This window comes from Hermetia illucens, chromosome 1 (genome assembly GCF_905115235.1).
Source record: "Hermetia illucens chromosome 1, iHerIll2.2.curated.20191125, whole genome shotgun sequence".
Taxonomy (NCBI): domain Eukaryota; kingdom Metazoa; phylum Arthropoda; class Insecta; order Diptera; family Stratiomyidae; genus Hermetia; species Hermetia illucens.
In genome coordinates this window covers 141709921-141733147 of record NC_051849.1, presented here as the reverse complement: position 1 = coordinate 141733147, position 23227 = coordinate 141709921, and the positions used below count along the sequence as shown (strand labels likewise).

At 42.4% G+C, this 23227-nt stretch overlaps 1 protein-coding gene across 1 annotated transcript in view; it reads right to left on the bottom strand.

Moving 5' to 3' along the window:
- Positions 1–6984, bottom strand: part of LOC119646684 (dual 3',5'-cyclic-AMP and -GMP phosphodiesterase 11-like) — a 506073-nt gene extending 499089 nt beyond the window's left edge. The window contains exon 1 of the mRNA XM_038047243.1: positions 6649–6984. The gene's annotated coding sequence lies outside the window, so the exon portion shown is untranslated. The remainder of the gene's footprint in view (positions 1–6648) is intronic.
- Positions 6985–23227: the final 16243 nt, after the last annotated feature.

Sequence of the window (23227 nt, the reverse complement as noted above, 5' to 3'; positions counted from 1 at the left end):
TAAGGGACTCTGCTCGAAGACGTTTGTAAACCCTTGAGAAAGCGCCTATAAAATCTGGTGGGATGACTCAGAGGTCGATCATCCTCGCAGATCACGTGCCGCATCCTCTTGTTGAAAATCATCCAGGGAGTTATTCACCCAGAAAGAGACGGGCACGGACGTCTTTCAGAGGTCTCTGAATGAAGCAGAACATACGAGCTATTGGAGATTTGCAACAAAGCCTCGGGTTTGGACGGAGTACTAAAGAGGGTGTTCGAAGGGTGTGTAAATAGTATTGTTTGAAAACCAGGAAACCGGGGTGTCTGGAGTTCCTTATTAAGGCAGGCCTAGCCCGGATACCGGTTGTTGTGCCGTTGATGATGATGATTGCTACAAAACTCTCCAATTGTCAAATATAAATGAAAAAAAGTAAACTTTTCCGTCAAGAATTTAAATACGCTGTACTTTTAAGTAGCGCGTTTAAATGAATATGTTTTGCTTATATTGCAGCCCCGCTGCGACAAAAGAAAAGAAAGTTATTATTATCAACTCTGGAGACCGCGATGATATATGACAATCAGAGTTAGATGAGGGCACATGAGATTCGAAGTCTACATAGTCTAGGTAGCACTTCCATAACTGAGTCAATGGTTAGTTTCAATCTGACTATTCACAAGCGAAATATAATAAAAATTGTATTGTAGGATACCACGTATAAGCAAGTTGAGACCCAACTTACCCAACAACGATATTAGATCAGTGCCTGATTGCATAGGGCAGTTATTCTGTACACAAATTGTCAATCCATCATACTCGGGAAAACCAAAAAAAAAAAATTCTCCCTTTAGTACCGTAAATGAGCTGCCTACATCAGGGTAGGGAAAACTCCGCTATTAAGCAAAACGTTCAATTTTGAATTCTAAAGAACGGCATAACATGCGTGCATTTTCGTAGAATGAAAATCCGGACCCGGAGTGAAATTTACCGCCTGCCCTCCACTCTGATTCTAGACAAAGCAACATGTAAAACACATAAAAACTTTTGGGCACGATGTACAGAACAACTACCGCGAAGGTATATCACATCCCCACAGCAATATTCAACAATGCAAGACCATAGAGAGGTGAGGAGGATTCCGTAGCCTACATAACAAGGAAATCTATGAACGATACCATGGTTGTGGATAAAATCCGGCTCAATAGGCTGCGGTGGACGGCTCACTTAATCCGTATGGATGAGAATGATCCAGCCCCGAAAGTCTATAAAGACAATATCTATGGTAGAAAAAGGAGTCGAGGCAGACCCCGTCTGATATAGAGCGATACCGTAGGCCAGGACGCCAAACAGCTTTTAGAGATATCGAATTGGTGGACCTCGGTGCAAAAACGGGACGTCTGGAGTTCCTTATTAAGGCAGGCCTAGACCAAATACCGGTTGTTACGCCGTTGATGATGCTAATGATAGAGAGATGAAAATTAAGCCATATTATCCCTTTTGTTTCATTGAAATTTCCACTGTGGACCCAAAGTAAATCCTCCTTTCCCACGCCTCTCTCATCAGCCCTGCCATGGCGAGAAAATTGCTGGCCAGCCTAAGAGGACGAAAAACCATGCCTACATTACAGGAAACGCCGCTTCTGAAAACGGGACATTAACTAATAGCAAAAACCGCGAGTGTATAATAGTAGTGTAGAGAATAGTCAAAAGAAATTCTTCAGTCGAATAAAATGACTTTATCGAATTCATCAGTAGCAATGAAATTCATCACAATAAAATCCAAAGTTTAAATTGAAAAGTTTGCCCGACATTCCCACCGATAGCGGCTTCCCGAGTAAAGGGAAAGGGCTAAGCAGCATATTATCACCATATCAAAGACGCTTGAGTTTCAAGAAAAATGCACTGAAATCAATTCCATGAAAAAAGGTATCCAGTATGAGCTTCAATAACCGAAGAGATCAAGAGGTTAAGTAATTAGAGGATTAGCCAAAGTAAAGTCAACTTCAGGATGAAAATTCCAATAACGTAATTTTTTAAACAAGTTGGAATACCGCAACCTGGCGCGTCGGGTATAAAGGTTTTGTGGTCATCTTATGTGAGAAACTTTCTACGCTCATTTCTGTATTTCACCCTAAACAAGCAAACATTGACTATTACCGAATACTATACTTATACATGTATGTATATAAATTGATTGTACACATATTTCCGATTTACTTTGGGCACAAAAGCGCACATATGCATGTACATATAAAGTGTAAATACGTATGTTGAATACCGCTACTTCAATGTATAAATATATCTATTTGAATTAGGCACTACCAAAAAGCTTCATTAGAATATTCATATAAAGACACACATATGTATATTGTCTAGAGTAATTGATATAAATGATTAAAAACTAAAACGAATTTTTTTCCTGCGAACCCCATTAATATGAGCTCATTTTGTTATGGTATTGACGAATTGATATGTTATTATAACGTCATACACGTTTTAGAATGCATGAAATCACTTAAAATGTAAAAGTTTCACTTTTTATAACTTTGTTAATGACAGCGGGATTTCCTTCAAACTTCCCAAAGTTATGCCTTATGTTATCGCTCATACCACTGCCAAATTTGTACTTCTAGCATATACTTAAGGGGGGTTTCCGGCTAAATATCTAAAATATGGCAATATACTATTATTGACTTTATTGTAGATATCGGAATGGGATGTACATATTTTGAGGCTTAGATTTCGTCTAGGTATACCACTGTGATTTTTTTTTTTTGCAGATTTCTCGGTTGGATAGGTTCTGAGAACGAGACCTGTTACACTTTTTGAGGATCATATTTTGAGTCTTCACCCCCCACCATTTCAAACAAGGACCAGTTTCGAAACGTACTAATTGAACCATTTCATCCATATCGTCTCGTTAACACGGACCCCAATTGAGATTTGTTCCTCATACTGCGCGCAAAAAGAAAGTATGCACTTTTCAGTGGCAGCAATTAACATTTTCCAAATAACTGAAACTATAATACAATTATAATACTTTTCAACATTTTAACGTAATTGTTCGTTTGATCAACTTCATTGATATACTTAAACCGAAAACAACTTCAAAGAATTTCCATAAATCATAAATTTTATTTAACAAATCTATTAGATTTGGTTACATAATGATTTCAAACAAAACAACAACAATCATAGCACATATACCAGTATATTTAGCTGGGAGAGCTAATTAAATTTCACCGACACTTGAGGGCAGAAAACAAGCAACGTGGAAATATGTAATTCGCCTGGAGACACCCCTTCAACGCCCGGGAAAGTGATGTAGCGCTTCGTTATGTGGACTGTTGCGAAAACATTCTGGAACCTAGTGATGAGCCAATTTCTAAGGAGGAAAGTGTTACTACTAATTAAGACGAATTGAGCGCAAAGCAAAAATTGTAAACACCTTCTCACTGATTTTAATAAATTCATGTCACGATTTTGGAGTTTAGAGCTGAATTTCGTCGAAGAAAGGAACAAAATCATTCAAAATCATGTACTATAATTATTCGTAAATGGATGTTAATGGATTGAATTATGATAATTAATATTGATGTTTTCCTTCTTTCAATCAGGAAAACGTAGATAAAGTATTACGTCTTGTTTATGCTTAAAATTTTAGAATACTTTCGAAAGCATTTAACGCGATCAAATCTTGAGGCAACCTCAAAGCTGAAGCGGATTCTGGTCAAAGAACGTAGCCAGAAACTGGGCTATTTATGTTTACAGAATAGAAAGTACACAGAAAGCGATGAAGAAACGGCAAATCATTTGCTTGAAGTACACTTCCCAGGCAGCAGAAGAGTTCTCTCTCCACTGTTATGGCTCTTGGTAATGGATATCCTGCTGCGGCTCCTGGAAGACAAAAAAGTCTTCGCTCAAGCATTTGCGGACGACCTAGCCGTAATAATTACCGACAAGTTTGCGGACACAGTATGTGACCGCTTGAATGCAACTCTGCATGAAATCCACAGCTGGTGCCTCTGCAATGGACTCACGATCAACGCTAGGAAGACTGGACTAGTTATGTTCACTAGGAACGTCAGGTGGGGCAGCCATACGCTACCCACCTTAGCAGGGGCGGAAATCCAGCTGGCACAAACAGTCAAGTACTTAGGAGTACATTTCGACTCCAAGTTCACGTGGAAGCATAATATCCAGGAACAATATCAGAAATCCTGCAGATTGCTCTGGTGCTGTAGGAATGCGATAGGTAAGACCTGGAGACTTTCACCTAAACGGATATACTGGATGTATACATCCATAATAAAACCCATTTTGATGTATGCATGCATCGTCTGGTGACCAAGACTGAACTTTGCTAACAGCAGGAAGCTGCTAACGCAGATTCAGAGACTTGGTTGCCTAAGTATTACTGGAGAAATGAGTACTACGCCGACTGTGGCACTTGAAGCTATCCTAAATTTACCCCCCATTCACTTGGAGCTGAAACGGAAAGCGGCCAACGAAGCATATAGGCTCGATACCATTGGGGCGTGGAAAGGCGGCCAATCAAATGGTCATGCGTCCATCTGGAAATTCCTTGAAAAACATCCGGTAGCCCTGATGCCGACCGATCATACGGTTTCCAGATTCGTCTTTGAAAAGACATACACTGTCGTAATCACCGAAAGAGAAGAATGGTCGACAAGTGGCCATGAGTCTTTTCAGATTACAGACCTAATAATCTTCACCGACGGGTCAGTCATGAAGGATGGATCGGGCGCAGGGGTGTTCTCGGAGAATCCGATTATAGAACTGGCCCGACCCCTCGGAAAAATGACGACCATATTCCAGGCGGAGATATATGCCATTTCATTGGCAGCAGAAGAATGTCCGCGACAGAAATGGAGGGGTCGCACCATTCGAATCTGTTCCGACAGTCAGGCGGCATTATCAGCACTAAATGGTAAAATCATCATCAGGTGCTGCTGAAACATGGCCGACTGAACGAAACATTCCTAATGAGGGTGCCGGGGCACTCTAACATCACCGGTAATGAGGAGGCCGACAGACTGGCTCGCGAGGGTCTGGATCCACAATGGTGGGGCCAGAACCAGCTCTTGGAATCGGACCATCTACTGTCAAGTCTACTCTGAAGGGTGAAATTGCAAGGATTCACGGAACCGAGTGGAGAAATTTGGACTCTTGCCGGCAAGCGAAAATCCTTGTGAAGGAGCCTAGGGCCACTAGAGCGGCATTTTTGTTGTCCCGTAAGAAGTGGGACATGAAAAATGAAGTAGGGCTTTTGACGGGACACTGCCCCTTATACTACCATATACAAAAGATTGGGGTAGTAGTTTCGGCTGTGCGCAGCCAATGTGAGGAGGAGACGGCCCTACACTTTTTATGCAGCTGCCCGGCATCCTCAGATCTCAGACGAAGACACCTTGGCAAGGTTTTCTTCAATGAAGAATCTGCACACTCTCTGCCTCTGGAGAATGGTCGAAATGATGCGAATCGAGATTTTGGCCGACGAGATGACGCACATCTATCTATCTCCTGATCAGCACTTACAAACCCCGAAAGGGAGGATTCATTAGCAGATGACAACAACGGTGGGAAAAGGTCGATGGACGCACAGATTGACTCCTAGCATCAAAGCATGGACGCGGAGAGCGCATAGTGAAGCATGTTCTCTTGAATTGTCCTAAATTCGCAGAAGAAAAGAAAAGTCTAGAGGAAACATTGAGAGTAGTACGGAAAAGTTTAATTACGAAAAGGCTTGCGTGCCAGGAGAACTAGAAGAGAAGAAGAGAAAGGCGCGGTTGGGAATGCAATCGATGGGCGAAGGGTGCCATGTCCACACCGACACGTAATAATATGTGATGCTGCTGCGGGGAAGAGCAAAAGATTTAGGGGGTGGTTTTAGCGGGTAAAGACACCACATGCTGATACATGTGTACCTTTTAAAGATTTCCACCTTCGGAAAATAACAGGCAGACACACAGTAAACCGATGTTAATGTGTTAATGTTTTGTTTTAGATAAAACGACAGCTGACGCGCAAATGGCAAAAGTTAAATCGCCAAGTTCAAAAAAACAAAATCAGGCAAAAGAGAATCACTAGAAGCATTGAGAAACGCAGACCAATTTGAAGAAAAGAAAGTGCTTTTTCATCAAGACAATGCATCGTGTCACAAATCAATGAAAACGATGGCAAAGTTGGATGGATTGGGCATCGATTTACTTTCACATCCACCGTATTCACCATATCTGACCCACAGCAACTTCTTCCTCTTCTCAGACGTCAAGACAATCCTCGCTGAAAATAAGTTTAGCACCGATGAAGAGACAATCGCTGCAACTGAGGCCTAATTTGAGGCTAAAGACAAATCGTAATATAAAAATGGTATAGACAAATTGTATGACTGATAAAATCGTTTTATCGCCCTCGAAGGCAACTATGATATATTGAATAATAAAATCAAATTTTATAAAAAACTGTTGATATAAAGGATAGCATACCATTTTTATTTAATGTAGAAACGCAAATGAAGAGCCAGTTAAATATGCGATTTTCGATATTAAGACCTAATCCTAATGAAGAGTTACCATACCAATAGCCACTTCACTTCTCTTCCAAATATCTCCTTGAAGATAAATTGTCATATCTAAAAATAAATACTCACCTCCCGCAAAAGCAGTGGGTCCAAAAGCACCACTCACTGATATCCTCCTTCCTGAACCCGGCCGGGGTTATCTGTGAAATTATTTAACCCGAAACGTGTCACCACGTCGCAGCACTTAATCTTCTTTGGTGTCAATACGAATAAATATTACACACACATCGAACACCGAATATTTGTCACGTATTTAGTCACACTTCAATGCAACCGGTCTCTCATCTAAGACGTCGTATTTCATTCGAACTTTGCTTGTCCATTTGCCCAAAAAAAAATTCTCTCCTTTCACACAAGAACGATTTCAACAGAAATTTTACATCGAATGAGCGATGATGATGACGATGGCTTGGAAGAAATTCTTACATCAAGATTTTCAATCCATCTTGTCGGTGCTTGACAAAAATTCATATAGAATGTACGACGGGAGGAATACCATTCGTCCTAAACGCATTTTACATTCACTTGCACGGACACACGCTTGCTGAGTGAGGATGAAAAGAAACGCTCGGCTCCTTCCCCGGGAGTGATGTGTGCGATAAAAAGAATCCTGAAACGAAAAGTTGGATAAAGTGAGCGAAAAGCTGGAGGAAGTTTGAAATTTTCTTCTACATATTTTCAATAAGAAACAGATGTGACTCTAATAAAGGATATGGAATTTCATGGATTTTCTTAATGGAATTCCGTGAGGTTCAAATCGAGAAAGTGTAAAGTCCTATTTTATGCACGTGTACCATATTGGAACGTACACACCTTCACCTACTGAACGTACTCATTGCGGATAAAGCCTCTTTCAAGGTAAACCTAAACGCAGCTAGAATTTCTATTTTTCCATAAAAACCACTTTGAAAATGAATTACGAAAAGCTTCATCCATTGTAACTCAACCTACCATTCTAGCCATCCAATTTAAAAAAGGAAGGATATCTTAAAAGCGCCCAAATGACATAGAAAGTAATTTCCTCGTCGTCCAAAAAGCATAACTTGAGCCGATTATATAATGGAGGGCAGAAAACTCATCAATTTGTTCATTTCATGAGCTAACCCACCATAAAGGATAACGCACAACGACACACTGCAGCCATAAATCCCGAAGTCTATGATCGCAACCATTCACGCTCTCCTAGGAAAGTTTTCTTCCTAGAATCAACTGCTTGGCTATATTGCCCGTGAACACTCACCTAAGCGGAAAGGAATAATGCCTTGTCGCCGGCTGTGTACGATGTGCTGTAAAATTAATTATATTATCGAAGTTTAATGAGCATTGCAACAAAGGGCAAGGCGGCACGTATCACATTTCAGGAGAGCATAGCCCCACCTCAGGTGCGGAAAACGTCTCGGTCCCACTCCACTGCCACAGATTCTAATCGTGGGCATCTAAGTGCATATTGAGTTTATTAAAATTTCTTTTGGAAAGATAAGAAATATTGCCCAGGCATTCCCATTTCCCACGCGATAAGTATGTTTGCAGCGAAGTGGATAAGGAACTTTTTTTGATAAATGAACGCAATTCCTGGAACGATGAAATAAGATACCCAGCTTTCGTTGTAAGCAGAGTCTTGCGGTTATACCACGAAATTTCACTTCCAAGATCAACTTTGAATGCGAATCTCCTCCAACGTGTACAAAATTTCTTTAAAAATGAAATTGTCAATTTGTTAGCCTTTCCTGGGAATAGAAGTTTCAAAGTTATATGTTTGCTTAATTATTTATGGAGCGAACAATACCCAGAACGGTTAATTTCCAATTACATATTGTCTTCAGAAGGAGGAGCAAGTAAGTATCTAAAGCTGAGGAAGAAAACAGAGCTAAGGGACGCTAACAGTAGGGTGTTGTAGTACCGGCATAGTCACGGGATCAGGGAGTGAAAGTAGATTACGATTCCAATGTCCACACTGCGTGTTCTACGGGAGGCGATTCAGAGTATAATATCGAAGTTAGCAGAGGAAACCATCAGGCAATTACCGAGTTTGAAAAGGGTGCACATGTCAAAGAAGATGCAGCGTCATTGAAGAGAATGGGATTGAGGGCGAAAAACCGGGAAGGATAGTTCATCCGGGGAAGGTTTCTTTTGAAGAAGAGGTTCCGAGTGAACTGCATTGTACGGAGCCATTCGGCATCTAGACTCCGAATCAAAGGACATCGTTCGTAAAGAAGTGGGGGATATTCTGGACAAGGGAACAACAAGTGAAAAAACATACAGATATGACCCGGTAGTTAAGAAATTACGAGAAAAGGATGTTTTCTACACGAAAGCCGACAAAGGAAACGCGGTTGTAATAATGGATAAGAATGAATACCACAGTGCCCTAGAAGAAAAATTGAAAAAAAGGGATTTTTTTCAAGTTGAAAAAACAATCCTCTTCCCGACTCTATAAAATGGGTAGAAAAGACGCTCAACGAAAGTAGGAAAACACTAGAAAACATTGCAGACTTGAGGATGCCAAACCCGTCTTTACTGAGAATGAGAATCCAGCCAAACATCCATAGGCAAGGTAATGAGACACGAGAAATCATAGCGGACACCAACTCTCCAACCTATAAAATTGGAAAGTGGCTTATGAAAGAAATCAGCACCCTCGGAATTATCACAGCAAGTATTCAGTAAGGAATAGCATGGAGCTAGTGGAGAAACTTGCTGCACACAAAAACCTGGAGGAAAGCGACCGTCTGGTATCATTCGATGTGAAAGCCTTATATCTGAGAATACAACGAAAGAAGCCATCTGGAAACTCGAGGATTGGTAAACGGAACGTGTGGGGGGTCATCCCGTGTGTCGGATTCGCGGAATCGATTATTTTTTGGCTTCAATTATATCTAGATATAGTGTAGAATATATGGGCAAAGTGATTTTTTGACATTCGAAGTGGTTCGGAAATTATAGTGGTCAACACGTAATAGGTCACTTGGCAGATTTATGTCGATCGCCGTAATAAACCTCGTATTTATCGATCCGAATGACGTTCGAATGACTTCGCTAAAAGGACAAAATTGAAGCCAAGGGTGTACATGGATTAGGTATAGCAGAGTAATGGTCAGTTAAGGTTTTATAGCTAAAAATCACATTCTACTTTTTAAATGCGTTTTTTCTCGAAACTGTATGTTGAAAATCGGCTGCCACCATAGCCCAAAATCTATCCAACAAAATTCTTTGAAATTTTCACCACCTATTCAGAACATATTTCTACGGTCCGCAAACTAGGATAATTGCGATTCGTTCAGTAGTTTTTTTTTATTCATTGAAGAAGCCGTAAAAAACACCAAAATTCACAAAAAAAAAATTTAACACGCCACCAAAAATTTAGCTTTTAATATTTTTTAATAATCCTAGTTTGCGGACTGTTGTCTGCACGTTAAAATACCGTTTACTTTTCTTCTTTAGGATGACCACAGCGCCCTCTAGCGTAGCAGCAGAAAAACCCTTTTTTTTGGAGATGGGTGTATAAATTGGTCTGTATTTCAATAACCAACTATGCGATCAGAGTGAAAAAATTACTATGCATACTCAAAACATTAATAAATCTATGATGAAAAATCCGTATTTCTATCTTTATCCAGTTCTTCACAAAAAATTTCTAAAAAGAGCCAAAAAAACGGTACACGGGATGACCCCCTTAACGAGGGGTACCAAAAAGGCGAAAATCTACGTAAAATTAGCAGCTCTCTGTATGATTGAGAATTATTAGGTTGTTGCACATGAAATGGCCGTACTAAAATTTGAAACGACTGTAAAGCTTACAAAAAGTTAATTAATTAATCAAAATAGGTGCCAGTCGACTCAAAATACTTCTCCCAGCGAGATACAAGAGTTTCGTAGAAGTTCAATTTTCGGGTGTTGATAAACTCATCGAAGGCAATTTTGATGGCCTCTCCATTCCTAAATTGTTTTTCCGCCAAAAAATTATCCAAATGCTTCAAAAAGTGGTAGTCGATTGGCGAAAGCTCCGGTGAATATGGTGGATGAGGCAGAGTCTCATATTGCAATTCGGTCAACTTTTGCACCGTTGTTCTGGATACATGAGGTGGAGGAGTATTACACCATCTCTTTTGACTAATCTCGGCCGTTGAATAATCAATTTTTGGTGCATTTCCTCGAGCTGGGCACAGTATTTCTGGGCATTTATCATTTCTCCAGATGCCAAAAAAGAATAGTGGATAACTCCAGCTGTAGACCACCAAACAGCGACCATTACCTTCTTCGGATGGAGGCTCGGTTTCGGCATATGCTTCGGTGGCTCATCAGCACTAGCCATTGTGCTGATCGGCGACGATTGTGGTATAATATCCATTTTTCATCACATGTCACTACTCTGTGCAAAAAGGGATCGCTTTTGTTGCGGAAGAGTAAGGAACTGCAAATTACCGTTGGAAGCGCCATGTTTTGCTCCGTAAGGGTATGCGGAACCCATTTGTCGAGCTTTCCAAGTTGTTGCAAGTGCCGGGAAACTATCGAATAATGTACGCCCAGTTTCTCTGCAATGTCTATCACAAACTGACGTGCGTCGGATTCGACTAGCAGACGCAGCTCCTCGTTGTCAATCGATGGTCCTGGATGTCCACTCACTCACTTTGAAGGTTTACGTCGCTTGACCAGAATTTTTCGAACTGCCGTATCAGCTCCAAATGCGCTCTTAATGTTCCTGGTCGCCTCCGCTGCTTTATGATCGAGTTTGAACTCATACAGGAAAAGTATACGTTTTTGGCTCTCTTCATCCTTTTTTCCTTTTTATTCACTGTTATCACAACGATGGTCAAAACTGAAACAATTCCTTGATTAAATGTAGGAGTATTTATATTTCATTATCCGACACCAACAGCGCCAACTGGTGGTGGTTTGATACAGCAAAATCGCAATTAACTTCACTTGATTGCCAAATCGGCCATTTCATGTGCAACAATTTAATACTTCATCTGTAGAGACCAATTTTGCAAAACCACTTCAGGAACTGCAATGAGGAATCTCTCTCTCTATCTCTTGATAAGCGAAACCTTCATGAAAAGCATAGAAGAAGAAATTGAAAAACGGGGTATCATGCCAAAACCCTAGGCGTGCTACGTAGACGTATTAGTTATAATCCCAAACGAAGATATCGAGACAACACTGGAAGCAATAAACAGCATACATCGCAACATAGCTTTCACAATGGAAAAGGAAGATGAACAACGAATAGCATTTCTGGACCTATCAATAATAAGAAGCAACAATAAACTCGAGTTCCATATATTCAGAAAGAAAACTCACACCCAGTGTACCATACTGAGGACCTCAAAACACACATATGGGCAGAAGATAGCGGCTTACCACAGTATGGTGCATAGATTTCTAGTGACACCATTGACGGAAGAGCGCTTCAAAAAGGAAATAAACTACATAAAAGACACAACGGTGAAAAATGCGTATAGTAGGGAGAACTAGACACTCTACCAACAGCAAAAATAGGGATAATCCACCTATCAAAGAGAACATTACATTTTCGTCATTAACGAGCAAAATAAGAAATACGTTTTCGAAACACAACATCGAAGTAGTAAGTACAAGCGCTAGGAGACAAATGAGGGCTAAGCTAGGTTCTACCAAAGACAAATTAAAACAAGTCGGAATGCCGGAAGCTCACGCTTCGGGTAGAAAGGTTTTGTGTTCATCTTATGTAAGAAACTTCAACGCACATTTTTCTATCCGTATATAGCTAGAAATCCAACATATTCCTTCATATTTTTCCAAACTACGACACATACATACTTACGTATTACAGCCATAGATATTACACTCACTCTAAACACACAAACTGCCTATTTCCCAATACTGTACACATATATGCACGTATATAAATTGATCGTACCCATATTTTCGATTTATTTCTTATATTTATCTGAATTACGCACTACCCGCAAAGTTCATTAGCACGCATATACTATATACCTACATACACACATGTCTGGTTGGAGTAATTGATATTCATATATAAATGACTAAAAAACTAAAAATAATTCTATGAAACCTCATTCATAAGAACTCATTTCGTCCTGGTATTGACGAATTGATATGTGGTGATGACGTCATGCAGGTTGTAGAGTGCACGAAATTCACAAAAAATGGTAAAGTTTTACCCCTTATAACTTTGTTAATAATAGATGGATCTTTCTTTAAACTTGACCAAATTGTGTATTATGGTCTTCACTACATGCATGCCAAATTTTGTACTTCTGGGATGAACATAAGGGGGGTGCCGGGTAAATTTCTAAAATATGGAAATATACTTTTTTTCCGAGTTATCACAATCTCGGCAGATGCCGGATTTTACCTAATACTAGCACTAAGTGCCAAGCATTTAGGCTCGGACGATCCTACATACAGACAGACAGACAGGCAGGTTCGAAACGGATGGATTGTTTGCCGTCTGAGAGAGCAGATTTCTCTAAAGAAGTGCTTCAAATTCCTCGCGTTTGGTCATTTCGCGAAGGCATGCATCGATGCAGAAGGTGTGGGGAGAAAGGCCATATTGCCAAAGTGTGCAATAGGGACCCCAAATGCTTATTATGCGAAGGAAGTGAGGGACGGGATTACCGGCATATTGCCGGAAGTGCTAAATGCCCGGAATTTAGGAAAGCGCTGACTTCAATGAAAAAATGAGGTTTATTCAAATAAACTTCAATCATTGTAGGCTCGCTCAAGATTTACTCGAGCAGACCATCTACGAATCCGAGGTGGAAATTGCCATCACTAGCGAACCCTATAGAAATCGTCACGGTGGCGTGTGGGTTATAGATTCGTCTGGTAGAGCGGCGATATGGGCATGCGGTCGACAAGCCATACAATGTACTGGGAATCAGACATACAGCGGCTTTGTGTTGGCGAAAATAAACGCGGTATATGGGTACAGCTGTTACGCCCCACCAAACCTGACACTGCCCGAATTCGAGGAACTGCTTGACAGTCTTGTTCTCGATGCAAGGGGTCGTAGTCCAAGGGTGATTGCTGGTGACTTCAATGCTTGGGCCCGTGAGTGGGGTAGCAGAGAGACAAATGCAAGGGGCCGGAGTCTATTAGACGCTTTCGCACAGTTGGATGTCGTTCTGGCCAACGAAGGATATGTAAACACCTTTCAGAAAGGGGGGCCTACCTCAATCGTAGACCTAACTTGCGTCAGCCCAGCACTGGCACGTAGTATGTCTTGGTGCGTCAGCAACCACTAAACCCGCAGCGATCACCAGGCAATCTTCTTTGGGCTGGGTTGAGTCACCCACATATGGCAAACATAAAATTCTCAACAGAGAATGTTTGACAATTATACACTGAATCCTAATATCTGGGAAACAGATAAGATAAGAAGATTACTCTTGAGTCATCGGCAGCATCATAAATCTTTAACAACTCATGTACCTACGTTTACATATGGTTTGAAACGGATATCTATATTATACATTTCCCGATAAGATATGCCCTGTACCATTAGATAATAAGATGGACTGGGAATTCTCTTTAGTTTGTAAGGAAAAGATGTACGTTCGTAGGTTACATTAGATCTAAGCAAATCGGCAGCAGGCAGTCTAAAAGAAATATGGTGTAGTGAAGTTCGTATTGTCTTTTCATAACTCATGCCCGAAACCGAGAAAGATGTCAGGCTGGTCCGCTAAAGCTCTGGATGAGCAGACCTTCATGGAGCTGCTGGAGATCTGCACTAGGATAGGAGATAATAAAGCTCCGGGTCTGGATGGCGTGTCGAATAAGGCCCTTAAGCTTGCCGTGAAATCCAGACCGGACATGTTCGCTGAGTCGGTCGAAGCGTGCATGTTCGAGGGGATGTTTCCTGCATCATGGAAAGACATAATTTGGTGCTACTGCCTAAGGCTGGCAAACCTCCAGGTGAGCCAGTTTGGGGAAAGACATTGCAGGTTACATTTAACGGTAACAAACTGAGTTCAGTCTACAGAAGAACAGCCCTAAGAGTGTGCTCGGCATTCAGGACTGTCTCAGATGATGCAGCATTCGTCATTTCTGGAATGATGCCCATTGACATCTTGGCAGATGAGATATATATATAATGCGAAGTCTATCTCTCCTTTATCGCAGACGAAGAACGCCGAAAGGGAGAGATTGCTAAATAGATGGCAAAAGCATTGGGAATGCTCGGGAAAGGGTCGGTGGACACACAGGCTCATCCCTGCCATCAAGGAGTGGTTTGAGAGACGGCACGGTGAGATTAATTATAATCTTACTCAGTTTCTCACGGAGCATGGACGATATCGCCAGTAACTGTTCAAGTTTCAACTGGATACCTCACCCGACTGTCGAAACTGCGATGGAGTCCCAGAGGACCCAGACCATGTATTCTTCCACTGTCCAAGGTTTGTGGAGGAAAGGAAGAACCTAGAGGAGACTCTAGGAGAGGTGCTTGTACCAGAGAATCTGGTACGAAGAATGCTAACATGTCAGGAAGACTGGGATGCGATCAACTCCATGGTCGTATCTATCCAGAGCAAACTGCGAAAGGTAGAGGAGATCAGAAATGCGCGGTTACGTACGCCGCGTAGAGACGAAACGGGACCAAGCTAAAATGAGCTGACTCCGCCGCGTGATGTAATACCGTACGGTGGTTCCACGGGGCTTGGAGGGAGTCGGGGATGCTTTTAGTGGGTAAGAATCCCCCACGCTGGCGTGTCCAGGCCAGTGAGTGTCTTATAAAGATTGCCACCTCCTCAAAAAAAAAAAAGATGAGTGGAATTTATAAGGTCAGTTGCCTAGAATGTGAAAAAGTGTTAATTGGTGAGACTAAAAGGCTAGTGACCACAAGATTCGAGGAACACATAAAAGAGTACACCAAACGAGAAAGCGACGAGAGACACCAAACGAGAAAGCGACGAGAGAGTTAAAAGTTACCGAATAAATAGGGGTAGTTTAAGACATATTAATTGATTAGGTGGTAGCACTGACGAAGGAGGCGCGTGGTCTCCGAAACAATTGGATGCGATAGGAAAATATAAAAAAAAAATACAGAATAAGGAACAAAACCTAGTTCTTTTCTTAATTTATGCATTGAGCGCGACAGTCACGATTGCGGAAGGGAAACCAAACTACACAGCGATGTTCAAGGATATTTCTAACAAGCGAGTTGAAAAGTGTTGAGAAGGGCTAGATGGAAATGAAGTCGAAGAGTTCGACAAAAAAAAAAAATACTGTAATTCATGTATCAACTGTCCCTTCTTGAGTTTCAGAAAAGAGGAAACATGTATTTGTCTTAGAGAGATCGCTGGTCGCCGCGACAGATCGCGTTTTGTGTGGCAAAGGTTTAAAACTAGACATTTTGGAAGCGCAATTGATGATATCAACGAAATGCGAGGTGAAACGAAGTTTGCCATCCACGATTACACTCAGGTCTTGAAAGGAGATCGCCAGTGGCATTTGCTGACATTCAGTCAGCATTTAACCGAGCACCAAAGTATTTACTACAGGTTGGACTGCAAAAGAGCACAGTCCAACAAAGACGAAATAGAGGCAAACAATTTAAAGTCGTCTGCGTAAAACAAACACGGGCAGCTGCGGATGGAGGGGCGGTCATTAATGCAAAATAGAAAGAATAAGATGCCAAGAATTGAGCCTTGGGGAACACTAAAGAAAGGAAAGAAGAAACGGGATAAGCAAGCATGAAAAGAAACTCTGCACGAACGGTTCGATAGGTAAGAGGAAAGCCATGAGATAATTGAGGAGGAAAAGTTAAATAGGAAAAGTTTGAAGAGAAGAATATTGTAGGCTTTGGAGAAATCGGTATAAATAACGTGTGCCTCCTGTCGTAAATTTAAAGCATTTGGTAAAGACTAGAAAGTTTGAAGCAGTAGACCGTAAACATGGAACCATCCTGCACTTTCGCAATGAGGTAGAAGATTAGACTTGTGTAGTCGCAACATGAACTTCCGGCGGCTAAACTTTGCGTCTTTACAAGAGGCAGTATAATTGCTGTTCTCACAAGATTTATTTTGACAGAGTTCGAAAACACACTTCGACAGAGTGCTTTCCGATGCTCATGATTGCTAATAAGCAGAATAAATCCAAGAAAGCAGAATTTATTGTTAGATTTTGCACAGTTGAACAAGGTATAGCCAACGAAAGTATGATACATAACTAAAAGGTGAGTTCGGTTGAATTATGGACTAACATTCGTAGCCGCCGCACTGGTGCATATCATGTCTCAGCACTTTAATGAGCATTCTTCCAGCTAGGGAAGGAATGTGCGAGAAATGTGCAGACTGTCAAGTTTGCAAGCGAAATCAATGACTCAGCAAATTCTCGTACCTACACAGACACCACAAAATGCGGCTCAAAGTTGAGATCACAGTAGATCTACTATAGGCAGTACCCTTACAAAAATGACCCCACTTGCAAATGTGCTTGCAGAAGCTTATCTGCACACATCAGAGACGCTAAACAAGGAAAAGGCATAATCTTCGTCAAATCGTATTGGTAAGAGAGAGATCGGTGAGCTTCTGCTATTCTGGTACTACGGCGTGCTCACCCATATAGCAAAAAGTTGTTTCACGTATTCACTTATACATGAGCAAAAACTTGCCAATCTCACCAATACATTGGCAAGTCCGGGCAGTATGCCAAACACAGCTGATCGGGTTTTCGGTACATCTCCCTCATGCTCAAAGGCAAAACAATTTGAAATCGTGTGTACTCGCACTGATTTCCCCCCTTGAGGGGCAAGGGGGAGTGAGGTAGCTGTCTAGTATCTAACTGTGGTTGAGATGATGCACATTCTTGAGACAAACTTCTGATGGAATATTTAATTGCCTAATTTTTGCTCAGATTGCAGTAAAACCCAACAATCGCCTAGAGGGCGGTAGATTATTAAGAATTAAAGAACAGAACAAAGAAACCTAAAGAAACGTCAAGTTAATTGTTTGGCGAAGATTCTGAAGAAGATTCTGTTCAGAGACGAATATAAGTTTTCGATAGGCGTCTAGAAAGTTGTGATCCAAGAGGCATACTAAGGATTATGTGCGCTGATTTCATCATCATGCAGGGGCTATTGTCTAAGCAAGCGAGGAATCCTGACAGCCATAAGAAACTTGGGAGATACTAGTAATACCAGCAGCTTTTAAAAAAAACTGAGGAAGCAAAGCTTCGGACCCAGACGGAAAACCTAACAAGGCATTCAATATCGCGGTAAAGACAATATCGGAAATGTTTACCAAGTTGCGCGGGCATACATCGCTGAGAAAATCCTAGTAGCATTATGAAAGTAGCACAAGCTTGTGTTGATACTTAAAGCTGGTAAACCTTTAGGCAATTCACCCTTTTATTAACGCTCCAAGTAATAGATGACCCGAAAGCTTTTCAAATTAGCAATCTAAGAAGCGATCTTACTACTACTATTCAAACCGTAGAATTCGTTAACGGCTTGACTGAAAATGTCAAAATGCGGATATTCCACAAAATCTATGCTGCACTCACTACTTTAGAACATCCACCGATAGTGAAAAAGGCGCAGGACCTACTCTCTATAATTAGTGCACCATATCGAAATCAAGTTGGTCGCATTTGGATGAAAGACCAAATGGGCCGGGCGGCGCTATTGGCAAACCTTTCAGGAATTAATGGAGCACCCAGAGGATGGATTCATCACAGCAATTAGACATCACAGCAGTGGACGTGTTCTGCTTAAAGCATTCGTGGGGCTAAACGTGGTACTCGCGAATGTCGGGACTTCAAATTCCTTTAGAGGACGAAGCCTGGGGACTATAGTGGTCCTGACATAGGTGACTGTCGCTTAAGCCAGTAGTGTCGCTTGGCAAGTCAGTACTATACTCACCGAGACCACGATGCAATGTGCGCGGAGTCACATATTTCCGGGCAAGTAGGTTTTATCAGAGACTCAGGGCGAAAGTCCGGTGGCGAACGTCTACGAAGTCGCTTAAAAGAAACCATTTGGTGAAAAGAACTGCTTGAAACACTTGTAAAACCATGCCGACAAAAACCCTTCTGGTGAGACCTACAGGAAGGCTGCGAATAATGCCCAGGGGACCTGCCCGCCCCTCCTGAAAGAGATTGTTGCCACTCTGTTTCCTCACCACCAAAATAGCAGAAAACGAACGGTTGTCCAGTTCGACGAGCGTACAGTACCTCTAGTAAATGTGGAGAGGCTGCGCGAAATGGTAGGATCACCGACAACAGCTTTGAAGCTGACATTGAAGACTAGGCCACTAGACACTGTCGAAGGATGCTTCTATCCGAAGTGGTGCAATCCATTCTGTTTTATGCTTCACCTGTGTGAGCAGAGACGCTTGATAACTTTCAAAGACGGAAGCAGGTAAATTCGGTTAGGCATTGAGGGTATGCAGCGCTTTTAGAACCACATCAGGTGAGCAAGTATTGGTGGCTGCGGGCATGATCCCAGTGGACATTCTGGCGAAAGAATGAGTATGGTGTACCATGTAAGACGTTTGGAAGAACACGCAGCGCACAGGAATGCGGCAAAGCAAAGTCGAATAATCTCTGGTAGCACAAATTGAGTAATGTGAGTACAATGGGCCAACACGCCTGAGTGCTCAGAAGCTGTAGCTTCTCCCCCACCACACACACACAGTATAAATGGAACGAGACTAGCATAATTTGCTGGACGCATAGGCTCATTCCCAAAATTAAGATGTGGCTTTGGCAGAAATATGGAAAGACCAACTACCACAATACCTAATTCCTCATGGGACTTGGGAATTGTCCTAATGCGTTAGCATACCAGACGATCCAGAGGATAGGATGTTTCATTGTCCAAGGTTCGCAATGGGGGAGAAGGAATTTGAACCGCAGGAGCGTGAGCCAGGAGAATATAGTTGCAAAAATGCTCAGGTCTAGGAGTACTGGCAATTGCAAAAATACAGCAGAAGTTGCTGAAGGAAACGAGAAAGGAGCAAAAGGACGAGTGCTTAAAAGTAAACCCACCTCGCGAAGTAATACCTTAATGGTGGTCCCACAGGGCTGCAGTTAGAGAGACCGGGGGTGGTTTTCAGCGGGTACGAATCTCACACACACCCGCTCTAACTCCAACGCTAGTGCCGCCAATCTGGAGCAGATGTATCTTTCTAAAAATTTTCCTCCGAGCGGAAAAAGGGGTAACCCCCCTCAGGCCCACAATTTTCGCGTGTGGCTAAAATAGAGAGCAGGCTGATGACAAACGGGGATAATAATTGCCATATTTTCAGATTACTCAAGCCTGAGAATAGGAGGGAAAATGGAGGTGTTTATTCCGAAGCCCACGATTTTCACGAAATAACATAACTGAAGAAATATTTAACCATACCATCATCATCATCGTCATCATCAACGGCGCAACAACCGGCATCCGGTCTAGGCTTGCCTTATTAAGGAACTCCAGACATCCCGGTTTTGCGCCGAGATCCACCAGTTCGATATCCCTAAAACCTGTCTGGCGTCCTGACCTACGCCATCGCTCCATCTTAGGCAGAGTCTGCCTCGTCTTCTTTTTCTACCACAGATATTGCCCTTACAGATTTTCCGGGCTGGATCATCCTCATCCATACGGATTAAGTGACCCGCCCACACCTAACCTATTGAGCCGGATTTTATCCACAACCGGACTCTCATGGTATCGCTCATAGATTTCGTCGTTATGCAGGCTACGGAATCGTCCATCCTCCTATTCTTGGGAGGATTCTTCTCTCCAACGCGGCCATGAGCTCGCAATTTTTCTTACTAAGAACCCAAGTCTCCGAGGAATACATGAGGGCTGGCAAGATCATTGTCTTGACAAGTAAGAGCTTTGACCCTATGGAGAGACGTTTCGCGCGGAACAGTTTTTGTACGCTGAAATAGGCTCTGCTGGCTGACAACAACCGTGCGCGGATTTCATCATCGTAGCTGTTATCGGTTGTGATTTTCGACCCTAGATAGGAGAAATTATCAACCGTCTCAAAATTGTAGTCTCCTATCTTTATTTGACCAGTGCGATTTGATGTTGTTGGTTGGTTAGTTTTCGGTGCTGACGTTGCCACCATATATTTTTCCTTGCCTTGATGTGCAGCCCAAGATCTCGCTTCGCTTGCCGCCTGCTCGATCTGGATGAAGGCAGTTTGTACGTCTCGCGTCGTTTTTCCCATGATGTCGATATTGTCAGCATAGGCCAGTAGTTGGGTGGACTTAAAGAGGATCGTACCTCTTGCATTTACCTCAGCATCACGGATCACTTTCTCGAGGGTCAGGGTAAAAAGGACGCATGATAGGGCATCCCCTTGTTGTAGACCGTTGTTGATGTCGAATGGTCTTGAGAGTGATCCTGCTGCTTTTATCTGGCCTCGCACATTGGTCAGGGTCAGCCTTGTCAGTCTTATTAGTTTCCTCGGGATACCGAATTCTCATGGCCGTGTATAATTTTACCCTGGGTATGCTATCATAGGCGGCTTTAAAGTCGATGAATAGATAGTGCAACTGTTGTCCATATTCCAACAGTTTTTCCATCACTTGCCGCAGAGAGAAAATCTGATCTGTTGCTGATTTGTCTGGAGTGAAGCCTCTTTGATATGGGCCAATGATGTTCTGGGCGTATGGGGCTATCCGGCCTAGCAAGATAGCGGCGAATATCTTGTAGATGGTACTCAGCAACGTGATAACTCTATAATGGCTGCACTGTGTGATATCTCCCTTTTTATGTATCAGATAGATAATGCCTAGTTGCCAATCGTCAGGCATTGATTCGCTGTTCCATACCTTGAGCACAAATTGATAAACCACTTGGTGTAACTGGTCCCCCCAATATTTAACCAATTCGGCTTTAATTCCATCGGCTCCTGCCGAGTTATGATTTTTTAGCCTACACGGACTGTTTCTCCTATACTTGATGGTGGTAGTATTTCCGTCTGTGAAGTCGCTTCTCCGCTCGACGGAGTTCGTGATAAATCTCTGCGCAAGTCCGCGTTCTTTGAGAATGCAACATTACTCGGTATGCGGCATTCTTCCGTTCCGTCGCTAGCTTACATTCAACGTCAAAACAGGCGTTCCGACTTTTTTGCGGCTGGGGTCAAGTATCTTTGTGGCCTTATCAATGACAACGTTCTTCAGGTGGTTGTGAAGATCATTTGTTGATGGTTCATCTCGGCATGCGGTTATTGCGGCATCCATTTCCCTCTTATAGGTGTCGCGGAGGGCTGTGTTGTGGATGACTTCAGTATTCACTCTCACCTGATTGTCAGAGGGGATTGTAGGGGGTTCGAGGTCGGAACATCATGCCAACGAGATAGTGGTCCGAGTCTATATTGGCCCCTATATGTTCTGACATTCATCAAGGCTGAGAGGTGGCGGCGTTCGATCAGCAGGTAGTCAATTTGGTTGAAAGTGGTCCCGTCTGGAGAGGCCCACATTTGTTTGTGACACCGCTTTCCGCGCAAACCAGGTACTTCCAACAACCATTTCGTGCGATACTGCTAACTTGATAATGCGCAATTCGTTATCATAGGTATCCCTATGTAAATTATGGGAGCCGACGTGTCGCATGAATACGGGCTCCGTCCCTACTTGACTGTTGAAATTTCCAAGTTTGGTTTTGATATCATACTTGGGACAGGCTTTGAGGGACCGCTCAACTGCCCCGTAGAAGGTATCCTTCTCCGATTCTGCAGTCTGCTCTGAAGGGGCGTGAACGTTTATGAGACTTATATTTCTAAACTTGCCTCGCAAACACAGAGTGCATAGCCTCTCGCTTATATTTTAGAAGCCGATAACAGCAGATTTAATTTTTTGGCTGACTAAGAAACTTACTCCGAGCACATGGTATACTGGATGGCCGGTATAATATATGGTGTAGCGGCTCTTCTCCAGGAAACCGGTCCCTGTCCATCGCATCTCTTGCAACGCTGTTACATCAGCCTTATATTGGGACAGGGTATCGACTAGCTGCTCAGCAGCATTCGGTCTGTACAGTGAGCACATCCGTTGTCGTTGCCGGGTTCGTCGTTGTAAGATCCATACTGTCCGAGGCTCCTTTCGTGGGGTCGCAACATCGGTTTTCCGTGTAGGGTGGTCAGCCTTACCCAACCCCCAACCTAGAGGACCAGTTGGTACATTTTATCCCATTTTTAGGCGCGGGAGACTCGCCTTCATCCTTCTCCGTCAGTAGTTTTTCATAAAGAAAGAACTTCCAGCGATTACCACGTGGAGGTGGAGATAAGGTTTGGTAGTAGAACTATTGGTGGTGGTTCAGCAGGCGTTTCCCAGGTTTTATGCTCCATCGTGGGTACCAATCCACGTTTCGCCCTGGGACCTATACTACCCTTTGACCGCTCCATACCATACCTACCTGAAAGACCGAAGCTTTCGTACTGGGCATTTTTACGCATATTTAAAAAAAAAATTATAATAGTATAGATGCATATTGTAACCGTTTTGCATGCCTTTTTCAGCACTTCTTATGCTACATTGAATCGAAATGCCCTACCCTTGAATAGTTACAACAAAAACTCAACAAACTGGATGCATCAGTTCCAACTTTGAAACTTATTCTTGAGAAGTTCTAGCAGGACTTTCTTAATTAATCCAGATTGGTGACATTGAAAAAATAATTGCTTCATTATTTGCTCAGAGT